This window comes from Melospiza melodia, chromosome 3 (genome assembly GCF_035770615.1).
Source record: "Melospiza melodia melodia isolate bMelMel2 chromosome 3, bMelMel2.pri, whole genome shotgun sequence".
NCBI lineage: Eukaryota > Metazoa > Chordata > Aves > Passeriformes > Passerellidae > Melospiza > Melospiza melodia.
Genome location: NC_086196.1, coordinates 94,632,268 through 94,645,577, shown reverse-complemented (window position 1 = coordinate 94,645,577; position 13,310 = coordinate 94,632,268).

Below are 13,310 nucleotides of genomic sequence, written 5' to 3'. Positions count from 1 at the left end.
CCTGTGGCTGGCAGTGGCCGACCGGCTCCTGAAAATCCATGATACGCAGCATGGTTCCCAGACCCAAGGTGGCACCAGTGCCAAGTAGGGCTGGTTTCATAGTACCCAGTGGCTCCTGCAATCTGCCATCCAGAAGAGGGGCAGTTGAGTTTTGTTTTCCAGAGAAAAGGGTGGTGGTTTGTGTTTGGGGCCTATGGCTGAGAGTGACCGGCTGGCCCCTGAAAATCCACGATAGGACGGATGGTTCCCAGATCCAAGGTGGCAGCAGTGCCATGTTGTGCTGGTGTGATAGTCCCAAGTGGCTCCTGCAATCTGCCATCCAGAAGCGGGGCAGCTGAATTTTGTTTGCCAGAGAAAAAGGCTGTGGTTTGTGTTTGGGGGCCTGTGGCTGGGAGTGGCCGGCTGGCTCCTGAAAATCCATGACACGCAGCATGGTTCCCAGACCCAAGGTGGCACCAGTGCCAAGTGGGGCTGGTTTCACAGTGTCAAGTGCCTCCTGCAATCTCCCATCCAGAAGCGGGGCAGCTGAGTTTTGTTTGCCTGTGAAACGGGCCGTTGTTTTTGATTGGGGTCTGTGGCCGAGAGTGTTCGGCTGGCTCCTGACAACCCACAATACGCAGGATGGTTCCCAGACCCAAGGTGGCACCAGTGCCAAGTCGGGCTGGTTTGTTAGTACCAAGTGGTTCCTGCAATCTGCCATCCAGAAGCGGGGCAGCTGAATTTTGTTTGCCAGAGAAAAAGGCTGTTGTTTGTGTTTCGGGGCCTGTGGCTGGCAGTGGCCGGCTGGCTCCTGAAAATCCATGATACGCAGCATGGTTCCCAGACCCAAGGTGGCACCAGTGCCAAGTAGGGCTGGTTTCATAGTACCCAGTGGCTCCTGCAATCTGCCATCCAGAAGAGGGGCAGTTGAGTTTTGTTTTCCAGAGAAAAGGGCCGTGGTTTGTGTTTGGGGCCTATGGCTGAGAGTGACCGGCTGGCCCCTGAAAATCCACGATAGGACGGATGGTTCCCAGATCCAAGGTGGCAGCAGTGCCATGTTGTGCTGGTGTGATAGTCCCAAGTGGCTCCTGCAATCTGCCATCCAGAAGCGGGGCAGCTGAATTTTGTTTGCCAGAGAAAAAGGCTGTGGTTTGTGTTTGGGGGCCTGTGGCTGGGAGTGGCCGGCTGGCTCCTGAAAATCCATGATACGCAGCATGGTTCCCAGACCCAAGGTGGCACCAGTGCCAAGTGGGGCTGGTTTCACAGTGTCAAGTGCCTCCTGCAATCTCCCATCCAGAAGCGGGGCAGCTGAGTTTTGTTTGCCTGTGAAACGGGCCGTTGTTTTTGATTGGGGTCTGTGGCCGAGAGTGTTCGGCTGGCTCCTGACAACCCACAATACGCAGGATGGTTCCCAGACCCAAGGTGGCACCAGTGCCAAGTCGGGCTGGTTTGATAGTACCAAGTGGCTCCTGCAATCTGCCATCCAGAAGCGGTGCAGTTGAGTTTTGTTTGCCAGAGAAAAGGGCCGTGGGTTGTGTTTGGGGGCATATGGCTGGGAGTGACCGGCTGTCTCATTAAAAAGATCGGTACGCAGGATGGTTCCCAGACCCAAGGTGGCACCAGTGCCAAGTCGGGCTGTTTTTATAGTACCAAGTGCGTCCTGCAATTTGCCATCCAGAAGAGGGGCAGTGGAGTTTTGTTTGCCAGAGAATAGCGCCGTTGTTTGTGTTTGGGGGCTTGTGGCTGGGAGTGGCCGACTGGCGCCTTAGAATCTGCGTTACGCAGCATGGTTCCCAGACCAGAGGTGGCACCAGTGCCAAGTTTGGCTGGTTTGATAGTACCAAGGGGCTCCTGCAATCTGCCATCCAGAAGCGGGGCAGCTTACTTTTGTTTGCCAGGGAAACGGGCCGAGGTTTGTGACTGGGGACCTATGGCTGGGAGTGACCGGCTGGCTCCTGGAAAGCTACAATAGGCAGGATGGTGACCAGACCCATGGTGGCACCAGTGCCAAGTTGGGCTGGTTTGATAGTACCAAGTGGCTCCTGCAATCTGCCATGAAAAAGTTGGCAGGCGAGATTTGTTTTCCAGGGAAAAGCGCCGTTGTTTGTATTTGGGGGCCTGTGGCTGGGAGTGGCCGGCTGGCTCCTTTGAACCCACGATACGCATGATGGTTCCCAGACCCAAGGTGGCACCAGTGCCAAGTCGGGCTGGTTTGATACTACCAAGTGCGTCCTGCAATCTGCCATCCAGAAGCGGGGCAGCTTAATTTTGTTTGCCAGGGAAACGGGCCGTGGGTTTTGTTTGGGGGCCTATGGCTGAGAGTGGCCGGCTGGCTCCTGAAAATCCACGCTAGGCAGCATGGTTCCCAGATGCAAGGTGGCACCAGTGCCAAGTCGGGCTGGTTTGATGGTGCAAAGTGGCTCCTGCAATCTGCCATCCAGAAGCGGGGCAGCTGATTTTGTTTGCCAGAGAAAAATTCCGTGGATTGTTTTTGGGGGCATATTGCTGGGAGTGGCCGGCTGGCTCCTTAAAATGCTCGATACGCATGATGGTTCCCAGGCCCAAGGTGTCACCACTACCAAGTCGGCCTGCGGTTTTAGTATCAAGTTCATCCTGCAATTTGCCATCCAGAAGAGGGGCAGTTGAGTTTTGTTTGCCAGAGAAACGGGCCGAGGTTTCTGTTTGGGGACATATGGCTGAGAGTGGCCGGCTGGCCCCTGAATATCCACGATACACAGCATGGTTCCCAGATCCAAGGTGGCACCAGTGCCAAGTTGGGCTGGTTTGATAGTACCAAGTGTCTCCTGCAATCTGCCATCCAGAAGCGGGGCAGCTTACTTTTGTTTGCCAGAGAAATAGGCCTAGGTTTTTGTTTGGGGGCCTGTGGCTAGGAGTGGCCGGCTGGCCCTTAAGAATCCACGATACGCAGGATGTTTCCCAGACCCAAGGTGGCACCAGTGCCAAGTCGGGCTGGTTTGATAGTACCAAGTGGCTCCTGCAAACTCCATCAAAAAGTTGGCAGGCGTGTTTTGTTTTCCAGGGAACAGCGCCGTTGATTTTGTTTGGGGGCCTGTGGCTGGCAGTGGCCGGCTGGCTCCTTAGAATCCACGATACGCAGGATGGTTCCCAGACCCAAGGTGGCACCAGTGCCAAGTCGGGCTGGTTTGATTACACCAAGTGGCTCCTGCAATCTGCCATCCAGAAGTGAGGCAGCTAAGTTTTGTTTGCCAGAAAAAAGGGCCGTGGTTTTTGTTGGGGGCCTGTGGCTGGGAGTAGCCGGCTGGCTCCTTAAAATCCACGATACGCAGGATGGTTCCCAGACCCAAGGTGGCACCAGTGCCAAGTTGGGCTGGTTTGATAGTACCAAGTGGCTCCTGCAAACTGCCATCCAGAAGCGGGGCAGCTGAGTTTTGTTTTCCAGGGAAATGGGCCTTTGTTTGTGTTTGGGGGCCTGTGGCTGGGAGTGTTCGGCTGGTTCCTGAATATGTACGATACGTAGGATTGTTCCGAGATCCAAGTTGGCAGCAGTGCCATGTTGTGCTGGTGTGATAGTCCCAAGTGGCTCCTGCAATCTGCCATCCAGAAGTGGGGCAGTTGATTTTTGTTTGCCAGAGAAAAGGTCCGTGGTTTGTTTTTGGGGGCATATGGCTGAGAGTGGCTGGCTGGCCCCTGAAAATCCACGATACACAGGATGGTTCCCAGATCCAAGGTGGCACCTGTGCCAAGTCGGGCTGATTTGATAGTACTAAGTAGCTCCTGCAATCTGCCATCCAGAAGCGGGGCAGCTTACTTTTGTTTGCCAGGGAAACGGGCCGAGTTTTGTGTCTCGGGGCCTATGGCTGAGAGTGACCGGCTGGCTCCTGAAAAGCTACAATAGGCAGGATGGTGACCAGACCCATGGTGGCACCAGTGCCAAGTTGGGCTGGTTTGATAGTACCAAGTGGTTCCTGCAATCTGCCATCCAGAAGCAGGGCAGCTGAGTTTTGTTTGCCAGAGAAAAGGGCCTTGGTTTGTGTTTGGGGGCATATGGCTGGGTGTGGCCAGCTGGCTCCTTAAAATGCACGATATGCAACATGGCTCCCAGACCCAAGGTGGCACCAGTGCCAAGTTGGGCTGGTTTGATAGTACCAAGTGGCTCCTGCAATCTTCCATGATCACGTGGAGAAATACTTTCTGGTTTCAGCCTCATGCTCTTTCTTCTCTCTCTCAACTTCTCTATCACCTCTCATCTGGTTCACATGCGCTGTCTTCAAGGTCCACAGGCTACTTTTCACAGAATCTTCTGGCCTGATCAAGTAAGAATGATGAATAGAACAGAGCTGGGATCTATTTTCCAGTTTGGATAAAATGCATTCTGCACACAAATCCAAGGAGAACGGGCTGCCCCGATGCCCAGAAAATCTTTCACTCCTGCTAGTGTTCTACGTCAACCGCAACTTAGTCTGAAAGAAAAGCTTTTTCTCTGAGAGCATCTGAGAGGTTTGCATGAAGCACTGATATCTGACATATGCAATTTTGAATAGGAGAGGAAAAAGAAAATGGCAAGGAGTTTTTAATTTTAGTGGTTTCAATTTTAATTTCCGTGCACTTTTTCAAAACTTGTCAGCTCAAATGCCCATCAACATCTTTTAGTCATCTGTAAGTCAGTATTCATATAAAATGTGCTTCAAATCCAAAGAATTTCAAATTTGCACTCCAAGCTTCTATGCCTAGATTTATGATTTCCTACACATATTAGATGAAAGGAAGGCCTTTTTTACTGTGGGAGTGCTGGAACACTGGAACAGGTTGCCCAGAGAAGTTGTGGGTGTCCCATCCCTGAAAGTATTCAAGGTCACCTTGGACGGGGCTTGGAGCAGCAACAAAGGAGAAGCTTGATGGTAGAGAAACAAAGTTGGACTATAGAAGAAACTCGGATTGAAGTATAGGATCAAGTTTTCTCTCAGCTCTTGGGGTAAATTCAAAGTTGTACAAAATGACATTTATCTGTGCTATTCACTACTGTAACAGAAAGTTTCATGAAAACTGTACAGAAGATAGTAAATTTTAAAAGAGATAAGAATTACAGCATAAAATCCATGGGATAGGTTACAACATGAGACACTCTCTAAGAGAAAATCTCTGTGTTTCAGCACTTCATCGGGGTAAGATTTCATGAAGTGCCAAAGAAGGCGGCAAAATATCATTCGGGACATTATTTACTGGAATTCAGCCTGGCCATTAGTAGGAACTGCCTTTGAACATATCATGTAGATATACCACACACACTTTCCCTTCACTGAAAAATTACTGTTTACAACAAATAAGCAATTGACGATCAAAATTGATTGAAAGCATCTTAAACATGTCAAGTATTTCATTGTAGATGATCTGTGATCCAAATGCTTCTTCCACCTTCGAGAGGGACAGAAGAATTCTTCCATATCATGATGGTTTAAAATTGTATCAACCAATGTTTTCTGCTGAAAAGATATCATCTATTTTTTTCTATTTTTGGAAGAAAATATTCCTAGACATACAACAGGTGAGAACTAAGTAATTTTAAAGAAACAAATGAAATGAAAATATTCTGTAAATAGAATGAAATGAAAAGCTGTGTTTTAAATAGGAGCTAAATATTAAACAGAATTTTTGTACCAGGCATTTGAATTACTGCACCAGCTCTTTTGCCCATCAAGAGAGGCATTTAGCATTTCAGTCTTTTCCAAGGTGTTCATGATCTGCTATGCTGATCTCTGTGTGTGCCTAGGTGTGTGTGGAGGGGGGGGCATATGAAGGGGAGTGTGTATGTTTGCTTTACAATTGTTGTGGCAGATTCATGCCTCAGCTCCACATTTTGTTTTAAAAAGGTCACACCGAGTGGATATGAAGTTTACTATCAACAAGAGATCGATTCCCAAATCATCCATTTGACTCTCCCTTATAAATCATGTGCTTTGTTGCATATTTTATCAAATATACTTTCAAGCCAGATGGAGGAAGGAGGATGTGGGAATCCCTCCACCATCTTGCAACTTTTATGTAAGTAGGTTTTCAAGAAAATCATCATTTCTCTTTTAAATATGTCTGGAACAGGCATGATGGTAGTGTCAACCTGTTGGAGTTTTTGTTGCTGGAAGAAGTTGTACAAAAGGATTGGTTTTTACATTGACCAGTTACTGAATCAAGCGCAGGAATACATTGGAAATTTAGCTGGGGGTTCCTTTTCCCAGCAGACTACTTCTAGAACGAGCTTGTACACTGAAGCTGACTCTTTTGCTCTCTTTTTGTTTCTTTCCTATTTTCTTGGCTTCTTTGCCACTATCTAGACAATTTTGGAACTTTGTTCCCAACTAAAATGGTTTCAATAGTCTGATTGTGATCATACATTTTTACAAGGAATTTTTAAAATCTTTCCTCGAGTCCAGAAAGTCAAGGACTTAGATCTTTTTCTTCCCTTATCAATATTGCCATGAAATTGATAAATAAAGACCAACTCTTTATTTTTGTTTTTAACCCACGTAGATAATTCCCATCCATTAATCCATTTTGTGGACCAATAGCTGCCATTCTGATGGAAGCTGTCACTTCTTAACAATAGGCATTCTGTGACTATGTTGACAGCACTTTGGGTGAAGATCCTAACTGGTCTTAGATATACATAGGGAGAAATTTGCTCAGCCAGTGTCAGTCTTAAGCATGCGTATCAGAAGATCTTTCTAGAGCTGGGAATTTTCCCATGAAAGGGATTCAGTTAGGGAAGAGACACTTGTGCCAGAGTTTTACATTCTTCTTGAACACTGCTTAAGGAACTTAGATGCCATGTCCATTTGGATCTCTGTCTGCACAGAACTTTGTCATGCCAGTGCTTTGAAATGCATCTTGAAGAGAATTCACTAGCACAGAATGAAAGAGAGTGGAAGGGGTTGGTGGGGCTAACCAGGCCCAACCCCCCTGCCTAAACCAGGATACCTAGAGCCTCTTGCCCAGGATTCTATCTGGGTGTACTTTTAATGTCTTCAAAGATCCAGGCTCCACAATCTTTCTGGGCAGTCTGTGCCGTGGTTCAGTCACCCTGACAGTAAAGAAACATTTACTGATGTTCAAAGGCAATCTCCTGTATTTCAGTGTGTGCCCACTGCCTCTTGTCTTTTCCCTCAGCATCACTGAAAAGACACTGATTCCCTCCCCTTTGCACTATTGCTTCCATATGTATGTGTGATGCCATGTAGAGGTACGTCAAAAACCTCCCTGAAGCCCAGGCAGATAATATTCCCTTCATCTACCAGTCAAGTTGATTCATCAGAGGAGTTTAAAGTGATGTTCAGCATGAAATTCCCCTGAAAAATCATGCTAACTACATTATTTGATCATCTGTCATGTGCCTGGCAAGGATTTCCAGGAAGAGCTGCTTCATCAACTTCCTGGGGATAAAAAAGAGGCTGGCTGGTTTGTACTATGGCGAGTCCTCTTAATTGCCTTTTTTGAAGATGGGTGTCATTTGCTAACATCCACTCTTTAGCCTCTCTTGTCGTCTACATCTTAGCAAAACGCTTTTCCACTATGTCTGGCTAGGAAAAACTGTGCCAGCACAGAAAACATCTCCCATCGTGTTCTAGAAGTTGCACGGATGTCTGCCAAGTGTTTGGCAGGAAGAAAAGAAAAGTTGTCCAAAACAGCTTCCAATCGAATGTTCCTGTGATTGGAAAAGTCAGGAGAGTGCAAAGGTACTGTTTTCTATCAGTTGGCAAGGTGCGCACACAATCTCAGTGTTGTACAGCTTGCTTCTTCACCTTCCCGAAGCTGCCGCTCTCGCCGGCTGCCGGAGCCCAAGAGGCGGCTTCTTCGCGCAAAGACGATTGTGCCGCTCACAGGGCTCTCCTTAGCGCGGCTTCTGCCGAAAGACGCCCGGCAGCGGCTCTTACCTCCGGAGAGCATCCTACCTTCGTCTTTAGCTCCTCTTCTCATCTACACCTCGGCAAAAAGCTTTTCCACTATGTCTGGCTAGGAAAAACTGTGCCAGCACAGAAAACATCTCCCATCGTGTTCTAGAAGTTGCACGGATGTCTGCCAAGTGTTTGGCAGGAAGAAAAGAAAAGTTGTCCAAAACAGCTTCCAATCGAATGTTCCTGTGATTGGAAAAGTCAGGAGAGTGCAAAGGTACTGTTTTCTATCAGTTGGCAAGGTGCGCACACAATCCCAGTGTTGTACAGCTTGCTTCTTCACCTTCCCGAAGCTGCCGCTCTCGCCGGCTGCCGGAGCCCAAGAAGCGGCTTCTTCGCGCAAAGACGATTGTGCCGCTCACAGTGCTCTCCTTAGCGCGGCTTCTGCCGAAAGACGCCCGGCAGCGGCTCTTACCTCCGGAGAGCATCCTACCTTCGTCTTTCGCGTCTTTTGTAGTCTACATCTTAGCAAAACGCTTTTCCACTATGTCTGGCTAGGAAAAACTGTGCCAGCACAGAAAACATCTCCCATCGTGTTCTAGAAGTTGCACGGATGTCTGCCAAGTGTTTGGCAGGAAGAAAAGAAAAGTTGTCCAAAACAGCTTCCAATCGAATGTTCCTGTGATTGGAAAAGTCAGGAGAGTGCAAAGGTACTGTTTTCTATCAGTTGGCAAGGTGCGCACACAATCCCAGTGTTGTACAGCTTGCTTCTTCACCTTCCCGAAGCTGCCGCTCTCGCCGGCTGCCGGAGCCCAAGAAGCGGCTTCTTCGCGCAAAGACGATTGTGCCGCTCACAGGGCTCTCCTTAGCGCGGCTTCTGCCGAAAGACGCCCGGCAGCGGCTCTTACCTCCGGAGAGCATCCTACCTTCGTCTTTCGCGTCTTTTGTAGTCTACATCTTAGCAAAACGCTTTTCCACTATGTCTGGCTAGGAAAACCCGTGCCAGCACAGAAAACATCTCCCATCGTGTTCTAGAAGTTGCACGGATGTCTGCCAAGTGTTTGGGAGGAAGAAAAGAAAAGTTGTCCAAAACAGCTTCCAATCGAATGTTCCTGTGATTGGAAAAGTCAGGAGAGTGCAAAGGTACTGTTTTCTATCAGTTGGCAAGGTGCGCACACAATCCCAGTGTTGTACAGCTTGCTTCTTCACCTTCCCGAAGCTGCCACTCTCAGGAGGTAAGAGCCGCTGCCGGGCGTCTTTCGGCAGAAGCTGCGCTAAGGAGAGCACTGTGAGCGGCACAATCGTCTTTGCGCGAAGAAGCCGCTTCTTGGGCTCCGGCAGCCGGCGAAAGCGGCTGCTTCGGGAAGGTGAAGAAGCAAGCTGTACAACACTGGGATTGTGTGCGCACCTTGCCAACTGATAGAAAACAGTACCTTTGCACTCTCCTGACTTTTCCAATCACAGGAACATTCGATTGGAAGCTGTTTTGGACAACTTTTCTTTTCTTCCTGCCAAACACTTGGCAGACATCCGTGCAACTTCTAGAACACGATGGGAGATGTTTTCTGTGCTGGCACAGTTTTTCCTAGCCAGACATAGTGGAAAAGCGTTTTGCTAAGATGTAGACTACAAAAGACGCGAAAGACGAAGGTAGGATGCTCTCCGGAGGTAAGAGCCGCTGCCGGGCGTCTTTCGGCAGAAGCCGCGCTAAGGAGAGCCCTGTGAGCGGCACAATCGTCTTTGCGCGAAGAAGCCGCTTCTTGGGCTCCGGCAGCCGGCGAGAGCGGCAGCTTCGGGAAGGTGAAGAAGCAAGCTGTACAACACTGGGATTGTGTGCGCACCTTGCCAACTGATAGAAAACAGTATCTTTGCACTCTCCTGACTTTTCCAATCACAGGAACATTCGATTGGAAGCTGTTTTGGACAACTTTTCTTTTCTTCCTGCCAAACACTTGGCAGACATCCGTGCAACTTCTAGAACACGATGGGAGATGTTTTCTGTGCTGGCACAGTTTTTCCTAGCCAGACATAGTGGAAAAGCGTTTTGCTAAGATGTAGACTACAAAAGACGCGAAAGACGAAGGTAGGATGCTCTCCGGAGGTAAGAGCCGCTGCCGGGCGTCTTTCGGCAGAAGCCGCGCTAAGGAGAGCACTGTGAGCGGCACAATCGTCTTTGCGCGAAGAAGCCGCTTCTTGGGCTCCGGCAGCCGGCGAGAGCGGCAGCTTCGGGAAGGTGAAGAAGCAAGCTGTACAACACTGGGATTGTGTGCGCACCTTGCCAACTGATAGAAAACAGTACCTTTGCACTCTCCTGACTTTTCCAATCACAGGAACATTCGATTGGAAGCTGTTTTGGACAACTTTTCTTTTCTTCCTGCCAAACACTTGGCAGACATCCGTGCAACTTCTAGAACACGATGGGAGATGTTTTCTGTGCTGGCACAGTTTTTCCTAGCCAGACATAGTGGAAAAGCGTTTTGCTAAGATGTAGACTACAAAAGACGCGAAAGACGAAGGTAGGATGCTCTCCGGAGGTAAGAGCCGCTGCCGGGCGTCTTTCGGCAGAAGCCGCGCTAAGGAGAGCACTGTGAGCGGCACAATCGTCTTTGCGCGAAGAAGCCGCTTCTTGGGCTCCGGCAGCCGGCGAGAGCGGCAGCTTCGGGAAGGTGAAGAAGCAAGCTGTACAACACTGGGATTGTGTGCGCACCTTGCCAACTGATAGAAAACAGTACCTTTGCACTCTCCTGACTTTTCCAATCACAGGAACATTCGATTGGAAGCTGTTTTGGACAACTTTTCTTTTCTTCCTGCCAAACACTTGGCAGACATCCGTGCAACTTCTAGAACACGATGGGAGATGTTTTCTGTGCTGGCACAGTTTTTCCTAGCCAGACATAGTGGAAAAGCGTTTTGCTAAGATGTAGACGACAAGAGAGGCTAAAGAGTGGATGTTAGCAAATGACACCCATCTTCAAAAAAGGCAATTAAGAGGACTCGCCATAGTACAAACCAGCCAGCCTCTTTTTTATCCCCAGGAAGTTGATGAAGCAGCTCTTCCTGGAAATCCTTGCCAGGCACATGACAGATGACCAAATAATGTAGTTAGCATGATTTTTCAGGGGAATTTCATGCTGAACATCACTTTAAACTCCTCTGATGAATCAACTTGACTGGTAGATGAAGGGAATATTATCTGCCTGGGCTTCAGGGAGGTTTTTGACGTACCTCTACATGGCATCACACATACATATGGAAGCAATAGTGCAAAGGGGAGGGAATCAGTGTCTTTTCAGTGATGCTGAGGGAAAAGACAAGAGGCAGTGGGCACACACTGAAATACAGGAGATTGCCTTTGAACATCAGTAAATGTTTCTTTACTGTCAGGGTGACTGAACCACGGCACAGACTGCCCAGAAAGATTGTGGAGCCTGGATCTTTGAAGACATTAAAAGTACACCCAGATAGAATCCTGGGCAAGAGGCTCTAGGTATCCTGGTTTAGGCAGGGGGGTTGGGCCTGGTTAGCCCCACCAACCCCTTCCACTCTCTTTCATTCTGTGCTAGTGAATTCTCTTCAAGATGCATTTCAAAGCACTGGCATGACAAAGTTCTGTGCAGACAGAGATCCAAATGGACATGGCATCTAAGTTCCTTAAGCAGTGTTCAAGAAGAATGTAAAACTCTGGCACAAGTGTCTCTTCCCTAACTGAATCCCTTTCATGGGAAAATTCCCAGCTCTAGAAAGATCTTCTGATACGCATGCTTAAGACTGACACTGGCTGAGCAAATTTCTCCCTATGTATATCTAAGACCAGTTAGGATCTTCACCCAAAGTGCTGTCAACATAGTCACAGAATGCCTATTGTTAAGAAGTGACAGCTTCCATCAGAATGGCAGCTATTGGTCCACAAAATGGATTAATGGATGGGAATTATCTACGTGGGTTAAAAACAAAAATAAAGAGTTGGTCTTTATTTATCAATTTCATGGCAATATTGATAAGGGAAGAAAAAGATCTAAGTCCTTGACTTTCTGGACTCGAGGAAAGATTTTAAAAATTCCTTGTAAAAATGTATGATCACAATCAGACTATTGAAACCATTTTAGTTGGGAACAAAGTTCCAAAATTGTCTAGATAGTGGCAAAGAAGCCAAGAAAATAGGAAAGAAACAAAAAGAGAGCAAAAGAGTCAGCTTCAGTGTACAAGCTCGTTCTAGAAGTAGTCTGCTGGGAAAAGGAACCCCCAGCTAAATTTCCAATGTATTCCTGCGCTTGATTCAGTAACTGGTCAATGTAAAAACCAATCCTTTTGTACAACTTCTTCCAGCAACAAAAACTCCAACAGGTTGACACTACCATCATGCCTGTTCCAGACATATTTAAAAGAGAAATGATGATTTTCTTGAAAACCTACTTACATAAAAGTTGCAAGATGGTGGAGGGATTCCCACATCCTCCTTCCTCCATCTGGCTTGAAAGTATATTTGATAAAATATGCAACAAAGCACATGATTTATAAGGGAGAGTCAAATGGATGATTTGGGAATCGATCTCTTGTTGATAGTAAACTTCATATCCACTCGGTGTGACCTTTTTAAAACAAAATGTGGAGCTGAGGCATGAATCTGCCACAACAATTGTAAAGCAAACATACACACTCCCCTTCATATGCCCCCCCCTCCACACACACCTAGGCACACACAGAGATCAGCATAGCAGATCATGAACACCTTGGAAAAGACTGAAATGCTAAATGCCTCTCTTGATGGGCAAAAGAGCTGGTGCAGTAATTCAAATGCCTGGTACAAAAATTCTGTTTAATATTTAGCTCCTATTTAAAACACAGCTTTTCATTTCATTCTATTTACAGAATATTTTCATTTCATTTGTTTCTTTAAAATTACTTAGTTCTCACCTGTTGTATGTCTAGGAATATTTTCTTCCAAAAATAGAAAAAAATAGATGATATCTTTTCAGCAGAAAACATTGGTTGATACAATTTTAAACCATCATGATATGGAAGAATTCTTCTGTCCCTCTCGAAGGTGGAAGAAGCATTTGGATCACAGATCATCTACAATGAAATACTTGACATGTTTAAGATGCTTTCAATCAATTTTGATCGTCAATTGCTTATTTGTTGTAAACAGTAATTTTTCAGTGAAGGGAAAGTGTGTGTGGTATATCTACATGATATGTTCAAAGGCAGTTCCTACTAATGGCCAGGCTGAATTCCAGTAAATAATGTCCCGAATGATATTTTGCCGCCTTCTTTGGCACTTCATGAAATCTTACCCCGATGAAGTGCTGAAACACAGAGATTTTCTCTTAGAGAGTGTCTCATGTTGTAACCTATCCCATGGATTTTATGCTGTAATTCTTATCTCTTTTAAAATTTACTATCTTCTGTACAGTTTTCATGAAACTTTCTGTTACAGTAGTGAATAGCACAGATAAATGTCATTTTGTA